Below are 17,989 nucleotides of genomic sequence, written 5' to 3' on the forward strand. Positions count from 1 at the left end.
CCACCCTGGGGGTGGGTGATCCTGACCAGAGTATATACTAACCACTCGAGAACAGAGATTAAAATGAGCATTTCTAATCAACAAGGACATACTGTGTAGGTCAGAGAACTTTACTCAGTACTCTGTAACAACCTATACGGGAAAAGAATCTAAAAAAGAACAGATACATGTATATGTATAACTGAATCACTCTGCTGTACGCCTGAAACTAACACAACACTGTTACTCAACCATACTCCAATATAAAATAGAACTTAAAAAAAACAACAACGAACATCTGTATATCTCCCAGGCTGTCTTTCTGGAACATGTCAAGCCCTAGGGCTAAGTGAAGCCAGGTACCAATCTGGTCCCACACACTCCCCAGGGTCTGCCAGCTGAGGCAGCATCACTTCCGTCCCCCTTCGGCCTGCCTCTGCACGGGAAGGGAAAGCCAGGAACCGTGAAGGCCTCTGAGTGACTGGAGCATTGATTGGTCCATCAGCCACGCTGACATAATCTCCTGGTCTCCGGATTTGCCCGTAGGACAAGGCTAGATTTGTTCTGAGTATCGGGGCTTGGGTAACTAGCTAAGGCCTTGGAAGCCCAGGAGGTACATAGGGCCCAGTGCAAGAGCAAGTTTCTTGGGGAAGGGGAGAGTAGAGATGCTAGAATATAGTGAGCAGCCCACAGAACATCAATATCCAAGATCTATGATATTTCCATCAGCTCATTGCATGGTATTTCGGCCATTCTCCAATGGCCACTAGTCATGTGACCCTAGGCAACTCGTCTGGTCTTTGGAGCCACTGTTTTTTCATCTATAAAACAGGGGGACATCCTTGGTGGCGCAGTGGTTGAGAGTCCGCCTGCCGATGCAGGGGACGCGGGTTCGTGCCCCGGTCCGGGAGGATCCCGCGTGCCGCGGAGCGGCTGAGCCTGCGCGTCCGGAGCCTGTGCTCCGCAACGGGAGAGGCCGCAGCAGGGGGAAGGCCACAACAGTGAGAGGCCCGCGTACCGCAAAAACAAACAAACAAACAAAAACAAACAAAACAGGGGGTGTTCCACCTTCCTCAGGGAGCTGGTGTGATTGAGTAATTAATGAAAAAGGGCATCTGCCTGGCTGCCACGCATATAACGAGCCACTCAAATTGTCAATATTATTATTAATCTTGACTAACTGATATTAGCCTAAAAAAATCACAGCCAATTTCATGTGACAAGAAACTTTAAGAACATGAAAGTGTGCTTTGCATCCCTAAAGTTTTTTTCCTTCCTTCTCCCTCATTCCTATCATTTATTCTGAACCCAATTTGTTGAATCCATTTCTCTGTCAATTAATGACAAGCGTTTGTTTGCTTTTCTTTCTTTCTTTCTTTCTTTTTTCTTTTTAAACATCATATTGATTCCAGACTTGAGGAAGATGGGGACGCTCTGGGCAGGAACTGGGAGAAAAGGTAATGTTACCATCATTTTTACACATGAAAAAATTAAGAGCTAAAAATAGCGCAGGGATTATTCAGGAAAAGAAGATTTGACAATCTCTGACTGCCATTTTAATTTCTGCTAGACTGTCATGCCTCCTACTGTTTTAACCTAGTTTCAAAAATTTGTTTTCTGCACTCCAGCAGCATCCTGCCTGTCATGAGTAGTTTTTATTGCTATGATATCTCATGCCAAGAGATTTGTTGCCGCTGAGAACATCTTTAGGGGATAACATGATTTAATGATTAAGCCTCTGTAAGTAAATATGTAAGCACAAACATATGCAAGAACATAGCAGCAACAGACACTCTCATGTTAGCAAAGATTTTTTTCAATTCCTAAATATTGGCCCAAATCTCAGGACTTTGCTGTATCCTTTTTGTTTGTCGAGTTCCCTCGAATGCCCTGATTACACACCCAGCAAAAGAATCAAGTGGGGTCTGGCTGGCGGGCTTGTGACCACGGTGTCCTGCTACCCTGTCAGCGCCGGCCTGACGAGGGCCGGGTGACAGGGAGGCAAGCAAGGGCACAGCTCGGAGCTGAATGGCCAGGGAGGGGAAGGGTGAGCTCATCTCTGCCCCACCCCCTCCGCCCCTTAGGAGGGGCTCTGACACCAGCAGCAGCTAGCATTGCCAGTCACAAGATCCCCAGAGGCCTGGCTCTGCAGGACGTGCCAGGGCTGTGGTTGCTGCAGACGCAGCCTGGCTTCTGCCACCTTCCTTGGGATCACCCCCAGGGCAGATGCCCCAGGACCGGCGGGTCCACGCCAACGGGGGGCAGCTTTCCACCTCAGGTTTTTCCCCGAGGCACCAAATGAGGGCCTCAAGACTGAGAGGCCGGTATTAGTCTAATTCCTGTTTTATGTCGGAAAAGAGGATGCCTGTGACCAAATAAAGAGGCTGAGGGGGCTCACCGGGGACGTGTAAAAGCCAGCTCAGCCAGCGACAGGTACATACAGCTCTGACCCACACAGTTCTGGGAAGGGGTTCAGAGATGTTACAGCCAGAGGGCATCTGTGCCACCTGGAAGCATCTGGTCATCTCCACCTTCTACCCATTATCAGAGAGGGAAACCAGAGGGCGGGAGGGGCTTCACACTTTCTAGAAATTGGCACCAGGCAATGAGATAGGTTCCCAAGTACAAGCAATGGTTGTTCATTGGTAAAGGCAGAGGTACTCTCCTTGAAAGCTGCACAGTTAAAAACGGAGTCAGTAGAACCAAAAAGACATAGATGACAGTCCCTACAGGAGGAAATCATTTCTTTTTTTTCCTTTAAATAAAACGGATTGATAGGCTCTTGGAACAAGGAAGAAAGGGTATAAGTGAAGCCCAGAGAGCATGGGACTGTGAGAGCTGGAGAAACAAGGAAGACAGCCCACAGAAGACATTCGGAGGGGAGGGGAGCTTAGAGGCAGGCGGAAAAGGGGGGAAGAGTGTTGCTCATAGCCTCCGGTGAGGTCGGCCTCCCCCCGGCACGCACTTAGGGACCGTCCTCTTGGCCTCTTCCTCCTTCTGCGACCTCTGCCCCTACTGCTTTCCCACCCCTGGTGTAGGCTGGCCTCCTCTGCCCAGACCCGGCTGCCCTTTTGGTTTCCACCCAGTTCCAGTCTCAAGGGGAGAAGATGCTCGTAACCTCACTAGTATGTCACTTAACCCCAAGACAGTCAGCCCTGGTGTCCAAGGGGATTGCTTCCAGGAACCCCAAGGTCCCCAAATCCACAGATGCTCAAGTCCCTTATATGAAATGGTACAGTATTTGTATAGAACCTATGCACACCCTCCTGTATATTTTAAATCATCTCTAGATTACTTACAATACTTAACACAATGTAACTGCTATGTAAATAGTTGCCAGCACGTGGCAAATTCAAGTTTTGCTCTTTGGAACTTTCTGGAACTTTTTTTTACAAATACTTTTGATCGGCGGTTGGTTGAATGTGCAGATGTGGAACCTGCAGATAATGAAGGCTGACTGTATATAAGAATATAAATGCAATGTTTTATAAAGATTTGCTTTCACTGACTTCTCAAAACTTTAAAGAAAGGAATAGTAATATTAAAGAATAACACACAACTCTCCATTAAAGATGTCTCTTGTTATAGGCTGAATTACCTCCCCAAAAATGATGGGTTGAAGTCCTAACCCCCATTACCTGTGAAGGTGAATTTATTTGGAAACAGGGTCTTTGCAGATGCAGTCAAATTAAGATGAGGTCGTTAGGGTGGGCTCTTAATCTATACGCCCAGTGTCTTTAAAAGAGAGAGAACCCCATGTGAAGACAGACACCCAGAGGGAAGATGGCCATGTGAAGACAGGCAGAGACTGGAGTGACGCAGCCACAAGCCAAGGAATGCTTAGGCCACCAGGAGCTGGAAGCAGCAAGGAAGGATCTTCCCGAGGAGGATTTGGACCTGCCAACATCTTGATTCTGGACTTCTACCCTCCAGAACTGGGAGAGAACAAATTTCTGTTGTTTAACACCACTCGATTTGTGGTACTTTGTTATGGCAGCCCCAGGAAACTAATAAATCCCTTCTGTCCCTCACTGGCCTCTAGGCCTTGTCCAAATATCATGACCCTTTACTCTCTCTTCCCCAAGGGTGAGTCCCTTCCTAAGAAACTCCTTGGATCAAATGCAAATAGGTCTTGGTGGCCTACCCTTGGCCTTCCAGGTGCATCTAAGTCCTAGCATGAACATGGCTAACACTCTGAAGCTGGCACTGCTGCTATATCTCTCTGAAACCTGTCATTATTTTTTTTTCTAAATGTAGTAATCAGAGAGACCCCTAAACCTATCTTCAAAATTCTCATTTTCAACAGCATTTACTGACAAACTGCCATATGCTAACCACTATTTTAGACTGGTGGGGAGGGAGGGTCAGAGGAAATAAATGGTCTCTGCCTTCAAGAAGCGGATGTTTCTTTCTGGAGAGAGGAGAGTAAAAATACATACATATTTAAAGTGGGCTCTAAATCACAAGATCTAATTAAATGTTAAACTGCAATATAGAGCTTACGTTCCAAGGGAGTTCAGATAAAAGGGCTTAGAGATGTCAGGAAAGGCTTCCTGAAGATGGGGCTTGAGGGGCGGGGTGAAGAGAAGAGCCTGAGTGAGGCGAGCAGGAGGGAGAGGGTGGAATATTGTGGACAGTAACACTCTGGCCTGCAGTGCGAGGCCAGAGAGACCTGGGGAATGAGACTGTCCCCAGATCGTAGAGGGCCACGAAGCCCAAGGAGAAGGAAAGTCCATTTGCCTCCAAACTGCTAAGCGACGTTGAGGACTCCACTAGAGGAGAACAGGCAGAGTGGTAATCAGCTAGTCTGCCCCCACGCTGTGATGGCCCCTCTGTTCCTTAGAGTTTCTAAAATCGTCAGGGATTAGAGGTAAGTACGCACTCTCAAGAGCAACTCCCAGAAGACGAACGGAGCACTGAAACGTCACGGTGACTCTCCGGCCCGTTCCATCCCGCCCCGTCATGCACAGATCCACGGCACACGCCCCACGTGAGCTGGGGAGGAAGGCTGGAGATGTATGAGGTGTCTTCAGCGTGCTCCCAGAGACAGGCTCCACAAATAGCCCTGCCGGCATTCCGCAACCGGGAGTTACGGACGCCAGATGCTGTTAGCAGCTCATGACTGCGGAGACCAGAAACAGGGGGTCTAAGCGATACGATCATCATCTAGCTCCTGGCCTTAAAGCTCTTATCACGTTACTCACCCGCCGACTAAGTGGAGAGCATTCTTCCCTCCAGGAATGTCTCTGTGCTTCACTGCTTGCATTCTTGGTCTGTGAACGTAAAGCAGCTGAGTTCAGGATGCCGAGCTCCAGAAAAATCACTGAGACGGATTTTCAGAATGATGATCTCTCTGAGTGTTTCCAGCAGTCTGAGAGGTAGGGACCTGGGGGTCCTAAAACACCAGGCAGGACCTGAGGATGAAATGTTAAGCAGTGTCACTGTGACATTTCAGTGCTCTGCTAATCCTCTGAGAAGTGTACTTTCAAGTAAACACCTGTCTCTGGTTCCTAAGGAATTTAGACACTCACAGAGACACTATGTCCTCGGTTGCAATTTGCAATAATGCCTTTGTGACAAACTGTCACTCCGCCCCTTCCAGAGGCCTGGAGCGACATGCTCTTTGGCCCCTCCTTCTACTTGGGGTAGACTGGGCAACCTTCCACAATCTACTTTAAGTGTCCAGGCACGTACATCGCCCAAGTTATTATCTAGAGAAAGTCTGTGTGCAGTTATTCCACCACCTTCCTGCTAGTCCTGGAGACCTTAGCACCTGTTCTACCTGGTGAGGGGGTCAGAGCCACCTGGGTGCCCTGAGACAAGAATCCAGGCTGGGGCTTTGCCTTCTCATCTCTCTTCCCACACACACAGAACAAGTCCTTGAATATAAATGACTTCTTCTATTATAGATCAGGGGTCAGTGAACTTTTTCTATAAAGGGTCACATAATAAACATTTGGGGCTTCGTAAGCCATGTGGCCTCTGTCTCAGCAACTCAGTTCTGCCACCGTTGGTGTAGCAGCAGCCATAGACTATGTGTGAGCAAATGAACATGGCTGTGTGCCAATAAAACTTTACTTACAAAATCAGGAAGGGGGACAGATTTAGTGTGCTAGTCTAGATCTACATATACATAACTATTTTTGAACAGCCATTATAATTTTAAAAGTGCTTTCACAGACATCTTTGCTTCTCACCACCCTGGTAGGCATAAGGTAAGACAGTGCTATATACACTCATTTTATATTCAATGCAATTGAGGTCACTAGTGACTTATCTGATGCCAACAGTTAGGAAATCACAGAGGAGACTCAGACACAGGCCTTTTGTTTCAAAATCCAAAATATCTTCTACCAGGCCAGTATTTTCCAGAATGTGTCTCTCGCTCTTAATAGGTGTTATGTGAAAGTAGACTTCTGGAGTCAACTAAGCTTGGGAAACTCCAAAGTAACCAAGGTTAAGGAAGCTTTTAATGTTTGTTATGAATCTCCAAGAGGGGATTATAGCATGCTGAGTTTTCCAAACATATTAGATGCCAGACCCCCTTTCATTCTTCTTGTCAAAACACCTCTCAGGACTCATGCTTCTTGGATCAGAGTCTAGGAAATCCTTGACTAAGGATAAATACAAGCTATAGACAAGACGTTTCAGAGAAGAAATGTCAGACTGAGCTATCAGACAGGTTAAGGTCCCATGGCAGCCCACCTAAGACAGACTGTGGATTTGTTTTTAACATCTTTATTGGAGTATAATTGCTTTACAATGGTGTGTTAGTTTCTGCTTTATAACAAAGTGAATCAGCTATACATATACATATATCCCCATATCTCCTCCCTCTTGCGTCTCCCTCCCACCCTCCCTATCCCACCCCTCTAGGTGGTCACAAAGCACCGAGCTGATCTCCCTGTCAAGTCCATTCTCTATGTCTGCGTCTTTATTCCTGTCCTGCCCCTAGGTTCTTCATGACCATTTTTTTTTTTTTAGATTCCATATATATGTGTTAACATACGGTATTTGTTTTTCTCCTTCTGACTTACTTCACTCTGTATGACAGACTCTAGGTCCATTCAACTCACAACATAAAACTCAATTTTGTTTCATTTTATGACTGTGTAATATTCCATTGTATATATGTGCCATATCTACTTTATCCATTCATCTGTCGATGGACACCTAGGTTGCTTCCGTGTCCTGGCTCTGGTAAAAGGGTGCTGCAATGAACACTGTGGTACATGATTCTTTTTGAATTATGGTTTTCCCAGTGTATAGGCCCAGTAGTGGGATTGCTGGGTCGTATGGTAGCTCTATTTTTAGTTTTTTAAGGAAGCTCCATCCTGTTCTCCATGGTGGCTGTATCAATTTACATTCCGACCAACAGTGAAAGAGGGTTCCCTTTTCTCCACACCCTCTCCAGCATTTATTGTTTGTAGATTTTGTTGATGATGGCTATCCTGACCGGTGTGAGGTGATACCTCACTGTAGTTTTGATTTGCATTTTTCTAATGATTAGTGATGTTGAGCATCCTTTCATGTGTTTGTTGGCAATCTGTTTATCTTCTTGGGAGAAATGTCTATTTAGGTCTTCTGCCCATTTTTGGATTGGGTTGTTTGTTTCTTTGATATTGAGTTCTGTGTAAAATGTCACTGGTAGTTTGATAGGGATTGCATTGAATCTGTAGATTGCTTTGGGTAGTATAGTCATTTTCATAAAGTTGATTCTTCCAATCCAAGAACATGGCATATCTCTCCATCTGTTTGTAGCATCTTTGATTTCTTTCATCGGTGTCTTATAGTTTTCTGCATACGGTTCTCTTGTCTCCTTGGGTAGTTTTATTCCTAGGTATTTTATTCTTTTTGTTGCAATGGTAAATGGTAGTGTTTCCTTCATTTCTCTTTCAGATTTTTCATCATTAGTGTATAGGAATGCAAGAGATTTCTGTGCATTAATTTTGTATCCTGCTACTTTAGCAGATTCTTGACTAGCTCTAGTAGTTTTCTGCTAGCATCTTTAGGATTCTCTATGTATATTATCATGTCAAACAGTGACAGCTTTACTTCTTCTTTTCTGTTTTGGATTCCTTTTATTTCTTTTTCTTCTCTGATTGCTGTGGCTAAAACTTCCAAAATGATGTTCAATAACAGTGGTGAGAGTGGGCATCCTTGTCCTGTTCCTGATTTTGGAGAAATAGGTTTCAGTTTTTCACCATTGAGAACAATGTTGGCTGTGGGTTTGTCATATTTGGCCTTTATTAAGTTGAGGTAAGTTTCCTCTATGCCTACTTTCTGGAGAGTTTTTATCATAAATCGGTGTTGAATTTTTTTCGAAAGCTTTTTCTGCATCTATTGAGATGATCATAGGGTTTTTATCCTTCAGTTTGTTAATATGGTGTATCACGTTGATTGATTTGCCTATATTGAAGAATCCTTGCATTCCCGAGATAAACCCCACTTGATCATGGTCTATGATCCTTTTAATGTGCTGTTGGATTCTGTTTGCTAGTATTTTGTTGAGGATTTTCGCATCTATGTTCATCAATGATATTGGCCTGTAGTTTTCTTTCTTTGTGACATCTTTGTCTGGTTTTGGTATCAGGGTGATGATGGCCTCGTAGAATGAGTTTGGGAGTGTTCCTCCCTCTGCTATATTTTGGAAGAGTTTGAGAAGGATAAGTGTTAGATCTTCTCTAAATGTTTGATGGAATTCGCCTGTGAAGCCATCTGGTCGTGGGCTTTTGTTTCCTGGAAGATTTTTCATCACAGTTTCCATTTCAGTGCTTGTGATTGGTCTGTTTATATTTTCCATTTCTTCCTGGTTCAGTCTCAGAAAGTTGTTCTTTTCTAAGAATTTGTCCATTTCTTCCAGGTTGTCCACTTTATTGGCATATGATTGCCTGCAGTAATCCCTCATGATTCTTTGTATTTCTGCAGTGCCAGTTGTTACTTCTCCTTTCATCTCTATTTCTGTTGATTTGAGTCTTCTCCCTTTTTTCTTGATGAGTCTGGCTAGTGGTTTATCAATTTTGTTTACCTTCTCAACGAACCAGCTTTTAGTTTTATTGATCTTTGCTATCGTTTCCTTCATTTCTTTTTCATTTATTTCTGATCTGATCTTTATGATCGGATTTTTTCCTGTAATTGATATCTAGTCTCATAGCGTTGTGGTCAGAAAAGATACTTGATATGATTTCAATTTTCTTATATTTACCAAGGCTTGATTTGTGACCCAGGTATGATCTATCCTGGAGAATGTTCCATGAGCACTAGAGAAGAAACTGTATTCTGTTGTTTTTGGATGGATATCCTATAAACATCAATTAACTCCATCTTGTATAATGTGTCATTTAAAGATTGTGTTTCCTTATTTATTTTCATTTTGGATGAACTGTCCATTGGTGAAAGTGGAGTGTTAAAGTACCCTACTATTATTGTGTTACCTTTGATTTCCCTTTTATTGCTGTTAGTATTTGCCTTATGTATTGAGGTGCTCTTATGTTGGGTGCATAAATATTTACAGTTGTTATAACTTCTTCTTGGATTGATCCCTTGATCAGCATTAGTGTCGCTCTTTGTCTCTGGTAATAGTCTTTATTTTAAAGTGTATTTTGTCTCACATGAGAATCGTTACTCCAGCTTTCTTTTGATTTCCATTTGCATGGAATATCTTTTTCCATCCCCTCACTTTCAATCTGTATGTGTCCCTAGGTCTGAAGTGGGTCTCTTGTAGACAGCATATATCCAGGTCTTGTTTTTGTATCCATTCAGCCCATCTACACCTTTTGGTTGAAGCATTTAATCCATTTACATTTAAGGTAATTATTGATATGTATGGTCCTATTACCATTTTCTTAATTGTTTTGGGTTTGTTTTTTGTAGGTCTTTCCTTCTGTTGTGTTTCCTGCCTAGAGAAGTTCCTTTAGCATTTGTTGTATCATTTCTCCATCGAATCCAAATGAGATCCTTGCTGGGTAGAGTAATCTTGGTTGTAGGTCTTTCCCTTTCATCACTTTAAATATGTCCTGCCACTCCCTTCTAGCTGGCAGAGTTTCTGCTGAAGGTCAGCTGTTAACTTATGGGGATTCCCTTGTATGTTATTTGTTGCTTTTCCCTTGCTGCTTTTAATATTTTTTCTTTGTATTTAATTTTTTGATAGTTTGATTAATATGTGTCTTAGTGTGTTTCTCCTTGGATTTACCCTGTATGGGACTCTGCGCTTCCTGGATTTGATTGACTATTTCCTTTCCCATGTTAGGGAAGTTTTCAACTATAACCTCTTCAAATATTTTCTCAGACCCTTCCTTTTTCTCCTCTTCTTCTGGGACCCCTATAATTTGAACATTGGTGCATTCAATGTTGTCACAGAGGTCTCTGAGACGGTCCTAAATTCTTTTCATTCTTTCTTCTTTATTCTGCTCTGCGGTAGTTATTTCCACTATTTTATCTTCCAGGTCAGTTATCCATTCTTCTATCTCAGTTATTCTGCTATTGATTCCTTCTACAGAACTTTAAATTTCATTTATTGTGTTGTTCATCGTTGTTTGTTTGCTCTTTCGTTCTTCTAGGTCTTTGTTAAACTTTTCTTGTATTTTCGCCATTCTAGTTCCAAGATTTTGGATCATCTTTACTATCATTACTCTGAATTCTTTTTCAGGGAGACTGCCTATTTCCTCTTCATTTGTTTGGTCTGGTGGGTTTTTACCTTGCTCTTTCATCTGCTGTGTGTTTCTCTGTCTTCTCATTTTGCTTATTTTACTGTGGTTGGGGTCTCCGTTTCACAGGCTGCAGGTTCATAGTTCCCATTGTTTTTGGTGTCTGCCTCCAGTAGGTAAGGTTGGTTCAGTGGGTTTTATGGGCTTCCTGGTGGAGGGGACTGGTGCCTGTGTTCTGGTGGATGAGGCTGGATCTTGTCTTTCTGGTGAGCATGACCCCGTCTGGTGGTGTGTTTTGGGGTGTCTGTCAACTTATGATTTTAGGCAGCCTCTCTGCTAATGGGTGGGGTTGTGTTCCTGTCTTGCTAGTTGTCTGGCATAGGGTGTCCAGCACTGTAGCTTGCTGGCTGCTGAGTGGAGCTCAGTCTTAGATTTGAGACAGAGATCTCTGGGAGAGCTCTCGCCAAATGATATTATGTGGGGCCGGGAGGTCTCTGGTGGTCCAATGTCCTGAACTTGGCTCTCCCACCTCAGAGGCTCAGGCCTAATACCCGGCTGGAGCACCAAGACACTGTCAGCCACACAGCTCAGAAGAAAAGGGAGAAAAAAAGTTTTTTAAAATAATAATTAAAATTAAAAAATTAAAAAATTATATTTTAAAAAGTAATTTATAAAAAAGAAGAGAGCAACAAAACCAATAAACAAATCCACCAGTGATAACAAGCTCTAAAAACTACACTAAGATATACATAAAAATCATAAACAGGTCAGTCGCAGACAGCAAACCCCAAGTCTACAGTTGCTCCCAAAGTCCACCGTCTCAATTTTGGGTTGATTCATTGTCTATTCAGGTATTCCACAGATGCAGGGTACATCAAGTTGATTGTGTATATTTAATCCGCTGCTCCTGAGGCTGCTGGGAGAGATTTCCTTTTCTCTTCTTTGTTTGCACAGCTCCCGGGGTTCAGCTTTGGATTTGGACCTGCCTCTGCATGTAGGTCGCCCTCAGGCATCTGTTCTTCACTCAGACAGGACGGGGTTAGAGCAGCGGCTGATTAGGCGGCTCTGGCTCACTCCGGCCGGGGGCAAGGAGGGGTATGGAATGCAGGGCGAGCCTGCGGCGGCAGAGGCCAGTGTGACATTGCACCAGCCTGAGGCACGCTGTATGTTCTCCCAGGGAAGTTGTCCCTGGATCACGGGACCCTGGCAGTGGCGGGCTGCACAGGCTCCCGGGAGGGGAGGTGTGGATAGTGACCTGTGCTTGCACACAGGCTTCTTGGTGGCTGCAGTAGCAGCTTTAGCATCTCATGCCCGTCTCTGGTGTCCGCGCTGATGGCCGTGGCTCGTGCCCGTCTCTGGAGCTTGTTTAGGTGGTGCTTTGAATCCCCTCTCCTTGCGCACCCCGAAACAATGGTCTCTTGCCTCTTAAGCAGGTCCAGACTTTTTCCCGGACTCCCTACTGGCTAGCTGTGGCGCACTAGCCCCCTTCAGGCTGTGTTCACGCAGCCAACTCCAGTCCTCTCCCCGGGATCTGACCTCTGAAGCCGGAGCCTCAGCTCCCAGCCCCGATTCGTCCCGGGGGGTGAGCAGGGCTGGTGAGTGCTGGGCGGCACTGATCCTCTTTGCAGGAATCTCTCTGCTTTGCCTCCGCATCCCTGTGCCTGTGCTCTCCTCTGTGGCTCCGAAGCTCCCCCCCACCCACCCCCCGTCTCCACCAGTGAAGGGGCTTCTAGTGTGTGGAAACCTTTCCTCCTTCACGGCTCCCTCCCCCTGGTGCAGGTCCTGTCCCTATTCTTTTGCCTCTGTTATTTCTTTTTTCTTTTGCCCTACGCAGGTACCTGGGGAGTTTTTTGCCTTTTGGGAGGTCTGAGGTCTTCTTCCAGCGTTCAGTAGGTGTTCTGTAGGAGTTGTTCCACATGTAGATGTATTTCTGATGTATTTGTGGGGAGGAAGGTGATCTCCGCGTCTTACTCCTCCACCATCTTGAAGGTCCCCCCAAGACTGTGGATTTTGATCAAACCTTGACCCAGCAGAGTGGTAACAGAATGAAATAGGGACCATTATACCCTAGACCCAAGTTCAATACAAACAAGGGAAATGAAAGAAGTGTGGACGGAAATGTCTTTTGCTCTGCCCAATACCATATCTGCTTCTGCTTTTTCTCCTTCTCAGGAGGAATTGCTGATCTGATTGGTCACAATCCAAGTTGATGGTTGGGCCTCTTTTCCTTCACGATCTCTTGGGTGGAGGGCATAGGCCCTAGCCAAGATGCTGTACGGGGTTTGCTTATAGCCCATAGTTTCTGAAGAAATACTCCTTTTTAATGTGCCAGATGTCAATTATAATCAGTATAATACTTCATTGAGCCAATCGTTGAGCCAATTGAGAAGTGAGTGTCCTCTGCAAGAGGGTTTGATGATACTTTGAAGGCATTGTGACTGGAAATCCAAGAATGTCTGAATCCTGACTGCAAATACCCCTTCTCCCTCCAGGATTCTGGAATGGACGATACTCAAGGAAAAAATCACAGGACAAGAATCAAAATGCATAGTCTTAATAATGGCACAAATTCTCTTAAATCCCCAGAGCTGGTTTCTCTTATAAAACCAGGACTGGAGTCCACAGCTGAGGCTCAAGTCTAAATGAGGGCTTCACTCACCATTTATCACTAAATCCAAGAATAGGGACCAGCATACCAGGGCATATTTGTGGGAGATAGAGTTTAAAATATGACGGGCCCCTAAGAAGGATCCTGACTTACTGTTCTAAGAGTGCTACACGTTGTGGGAGAAGATGTGCAGAGAGTAATGGCTTGTGAGCTTCAGGGAATAGGGGCAAGAAGCACATGGAAGAAGGGAGAATGGTTTTCATTTTACAGCCTGGTCACCACGTCTCACTTGAGTTTGGTGGCTGCATGGCATGTTGCAGGCCAAAGTAGTGTATGCTAGTCAGTTGAGGTCCTCTGTCTCTTCATCTTTGGCCAACTCACCAGGGAGTATTCTGGGAAGCTGAGGACATTTCTCTCCTAACCTCTTTTAAGGAGTATGAGTCAACAAACAGTAAATGAGGGTCTACAGTTGAACGAAGGTAGAGAATCATTGCCTTTGAAAGAGCTTGTGCGAGAAGCTTACCAGATTTGGCAAAATGGGGATGACAAGGTCCTTGGTAGAACATGGGCAAGACAGTAGCAGAAATATCCTCTCTCTCCTTTTGTGAATGAGCACTCCTTGTGCCTGGAGGGGCCTGAGAAGGGCGTGCAAATCCCACGGACCATAGCTTGTATCTGCAAGAATAATACAAATCTAGAATAAAAATCATTTCTCTTCGTAAACAATGTATGATCTTATGCATCTACCTTAAAACCTTTTGGAACAAATTAAGGCATATAAAAGAAAGAAATACATTCATGCGAATCAATCAACCAATCTATAATATTGCACCTGCTTCCAAACATTTTCCTACGAGCAAATAATCAGTTTGGGGGACTACAGTGGGCTAGATGGTAGACCCCAAAAGATATGCCTACTTCCTACTCCCCAGAACCTGTGAATATGACCTTATTGGAAAAAAGATCTTTGCAGATGTAATTAAGAGTCTTGAGATGAGGAGATCATTATGGCCCTAAATCCAGTGACAAGTATCCTTCATAGAGACACAGAGGAAAAGGTGATGTGAAGATGAAGGCAGAGATTAGAGTGATGCAGCTACAAGCTAAGGAACGCCAACAGTCACGAGAGGCTGGAAGCGGCAAAGAACAGATTCTCCCCTACAGCATTCAGAGAGAGCACAGCCCTGCTGACCCCTTGCTTTTGGACTTCTAGCCTCAGAAGTGTAAGAGAATAAATTTCTGTTGGTTTAAGCCACCCAGTGCATGACAATTTTTTTACAGCAGCCCCAGGAAATGAATACAGGTACTTAATCTTTTAATGTACTTTTCGTTAAATATCAAATGCACACGGGCACCCATACAGATATATATTCCTGTTGACCTTCCACAATTCTCTATCTCTTCATACAAGTATAAGACCTCCTATAAGCCCTGCCACACAGACCTGATCTCAGCTCCTCCCCCGAATGGAGAAGAGGCAAGAACCAGCTGCGGTGGTTTCAAGGCGGAGACTGTTTGGGGAGAATGAGGGACTGCAGGTAGAGAGGAAGAGGAAAGGCATCTTCTCACAGGACCAACCAGCCTGCCAAGTCAAATGGAGTTGGAGGTGGTCACCAGCTTTCACCTGGGACTTGACTCGTGTTTCATAGAGAAAGAATGGAGGCGATGCTACCAAACTCAGTACCATCCTCTCACTGTGCTCCCAACAGTGAGACCACGTCTTTTGTAGTTAGAGCTTTGGACACGGGATTCTATCTGGCTGACTTCCTGAGTCTGGACTCTACAGTGCAAACCCTCCCTATTCCTGCTCCCATTTAATCTAATACAATATTCTAATTCTGTCTCATTTTCACCATCTTCAAAAAAGTGCTGGTTTACCCAAAGTTGATTTCTATGTCCCTTGAGAAACTACAAGGAAAAGGTAGACTCCAGGGGAGGACTGAGAAGGATGATTTGGTTGAGAAAATCATCTGGGTTCCCAACTCATACTTGTTTTAATCAATTTGGTCAAAAGGTATGGCAAATTTTGAAGGAATGAAATGACCAAAAGGCACTTTTCCCCCAGGATTCTAATAAGTCCAATTCAATTAAGTTTCTGACAGGAAGGTGCTTAACTCTCTTAATAAACAGGTATCCAGCAAGAAGGCAGCAGAAAACAAATTCTGCTAAAAGAGCAATAGGCAGCGTTCTCAGTAATCACTTCTCAACTCTCAGGGCCTTGTGCTGTACTTTTCCATTAAAAAAAAAAAGAGAGAGAGAGACTATGCAAAGGAAAAAAAAAAAAAAAGGAAGCTGGAAGTTACTGCCAAAACAGATCAGTTCCACCAAAAATGCACCAGAGTCCTCTTTTCCCTGCCCTGGAAATTATGCAGCTCTCTCCACCCTTCTAAATTACACTGTCCTGATAGATTTTATTTGCCCACTAAAAATACAGAATGGAGATATTAGCTGATAACATGGCTCAGGCTACTTTTGGCCAAGCATGTTTTTTTTTTTTTTTCCAAGAACAGAACCAAGTTCTGGATCACAAGACCTTTAGAAATAAAGCCAGCATTTCTTTGTCCTTTGCAAAAATGTGGTGGCTGTCTCTTATCTCATACCACAGAGGGGACCTAGTGGCTGCAGCAATAGTGTATATGAAATAATTTTGTAGAAATCACAACTGAAGGAGTACATTAATATTGCATTTGGATTCTGCACAGTATGTGTATCACCCTTCCTCTAAACCTCCTTAAGTATTCCAGAGCCTTAGACAGAGAAAAGAGGGACAGTGGAATCAGTTTCCAAGTTAAAAGCAATCACAGCCTTGATGTAAAAACAGTAGCCAATAGCCTCAACGTTGGTCCTGATTTGGGTCTAGATTGGCCTGCTAAGGAATCCACCAACACGAGAACCCTAGCTGGTCCCCTCGCTTACTTCCCACTGAAATGAATGCATCCGACTTCCAAATGGTAGTTTCGAATAAAGGCAATAATTTGTTACCAGCTGGTACAATTGTTTAATAAAATGCCTGCTGGCTCTCCAGAAGTAATATTTTCCTCTCCTCAGCAACAGTGAAAAATTACCCTGTCTTGGAGACCACTAACTCAATCCGTACAAAATGTTCTCAACTTGAAGCATAAGATTTTCAATGATAGTAATTTGCCATATGGAGGAAAGAAAAAAAAAAGTTTCAGAGATACATAGTAAACTGGAGGAGAGAAAAAAAAAATCTTAACAGAAGGCTGAAGCCATTTCACTATTGTAATAATTATTCTTCTAATGTTTTAATCAAAGGAAGCAGCCGGTCTCTCTCCCCTCATCTATATTCAAGCCACCACACTTTGTAGGTGTTAATCTCCACGCCTTCAGGCTGTTAGGAGGCAGCGGAAATTGGCAGCCTCTGCACTGCAGAAGCCTGTAGGAGAACAGTACCTGGCACTGCCCTTAATTATCTCAATTATGTTAATATGTGTTGTTTGTCAACAGCTAGAAAGAAATGAGGCTTTTAGGCAGTTGGAGAGATAGGTTTGGGCAACGAAGGTTTCCTTTCTGTTATAATTTTTAAAAATTGTTCAAGGGATTTTTTTATTCATGAGGGTGAAAGAAGAATCTAAAAAGTCACTGCATAATCTCAGCTAGTGTGTATTTTCTGAAAGTCATTTGTCCAATGTGGTTTCAGTAAGTTTTTATTCTTCTTCTCCATAAGTGATCAAAAAATAAGTAAGTGTATAAAAAATATAAATAGGGACTTCCCTGGTGGTCCAGTGGGTAAGGCTCTGCGCTCCCAATGCAGGGGGCCCGGGTTCGATCCCTGGTCGGGGAACTAGATCCCGCATGCATGTTGCAACTAAGAAGGCTGCATGCCACAATTAAAGGATCCCGCGTGCCACAACTAAGACCCGGTGCAGCCTAAATTTAAAAAAAAAAAAAAATATATATATATATATATATGTAAATACAAACGTTATACACACAGAATGTAAGGGATTGTGAGTGATTTATTTTCCAGGAGCTCAATTAGCTAATTAATTAATTAATATATAAAATCAGTAGCATGTAATACTTTCAAATACAACAGGAAAACATTTTAGACTATGCCATTACTATTCAAACCCCTAACACTAGCAGATCTTTTTCAGAGCAGCATGGCGAAGCTTATATGAGAGTTCTGGTCAACCTTCTAGTTTCCTGGCATAAACAACGCCTAGAACCCAGCCTAGTCTGTCCATCCTGAGACCGCAGAAGTGAATTGGACCAATAGCAATTCAATGGCATTTGAGTTATCACTAAGTCACCAAATACACACAGGGTGTGTTCCCATATCAGCAACAGAAAGGAGAAGCAGGTGTCCTTTTTCTTAAGCCACTTATACTCAGAACGTGAGCTTTTCTGAGTATTTCCCGAGCTGCCCGGGCTGAGCACAGCCTGATCGCTGGAGGGAAAGGGAGTGCGCAGTGGCTTACCTGCTCTGATTTCAACAATCTGAGCTGCAGTTTCCTCATCTGTTGAAATAATGCTAATCGGACTAGCCTCTGTCCTGGCTTGCTGGACTGGCCCAGAAGAATGGGGCCTGAATAGGGACTGGCATGTTAGCATTCTGCCAAAAGCATTGAAAAGCACTGAAACTTTCCTTCTAAACCCACAGGGACGCTAGAAATATGTGACTTCCACAAAAAGAGTTCGTACACGGCAGGGCAGCAGAGCGGAGAGAGGTAACTATGGTTGAGGACCTGGGTCCAAGCACCATCTTCCATTGACTTGCTGGGTGATTTGG

The sequence above is a fragment of the Physeter macrocephalus genome, chromosome 18 (genome assembly GCF_002837175.3).
Source record: "Physeter macrocephalus isolate SW-GA chromosome 18, ASM283717v5, whole genome shotgun sequence".
Taxonomy (NCBI): domain Eukaryota; kingdom Metazoa; phylum Chordata; class Mammalia; order Artiodactyla; family Physeteridae; genus Physeter; species Physeter macrocephalus.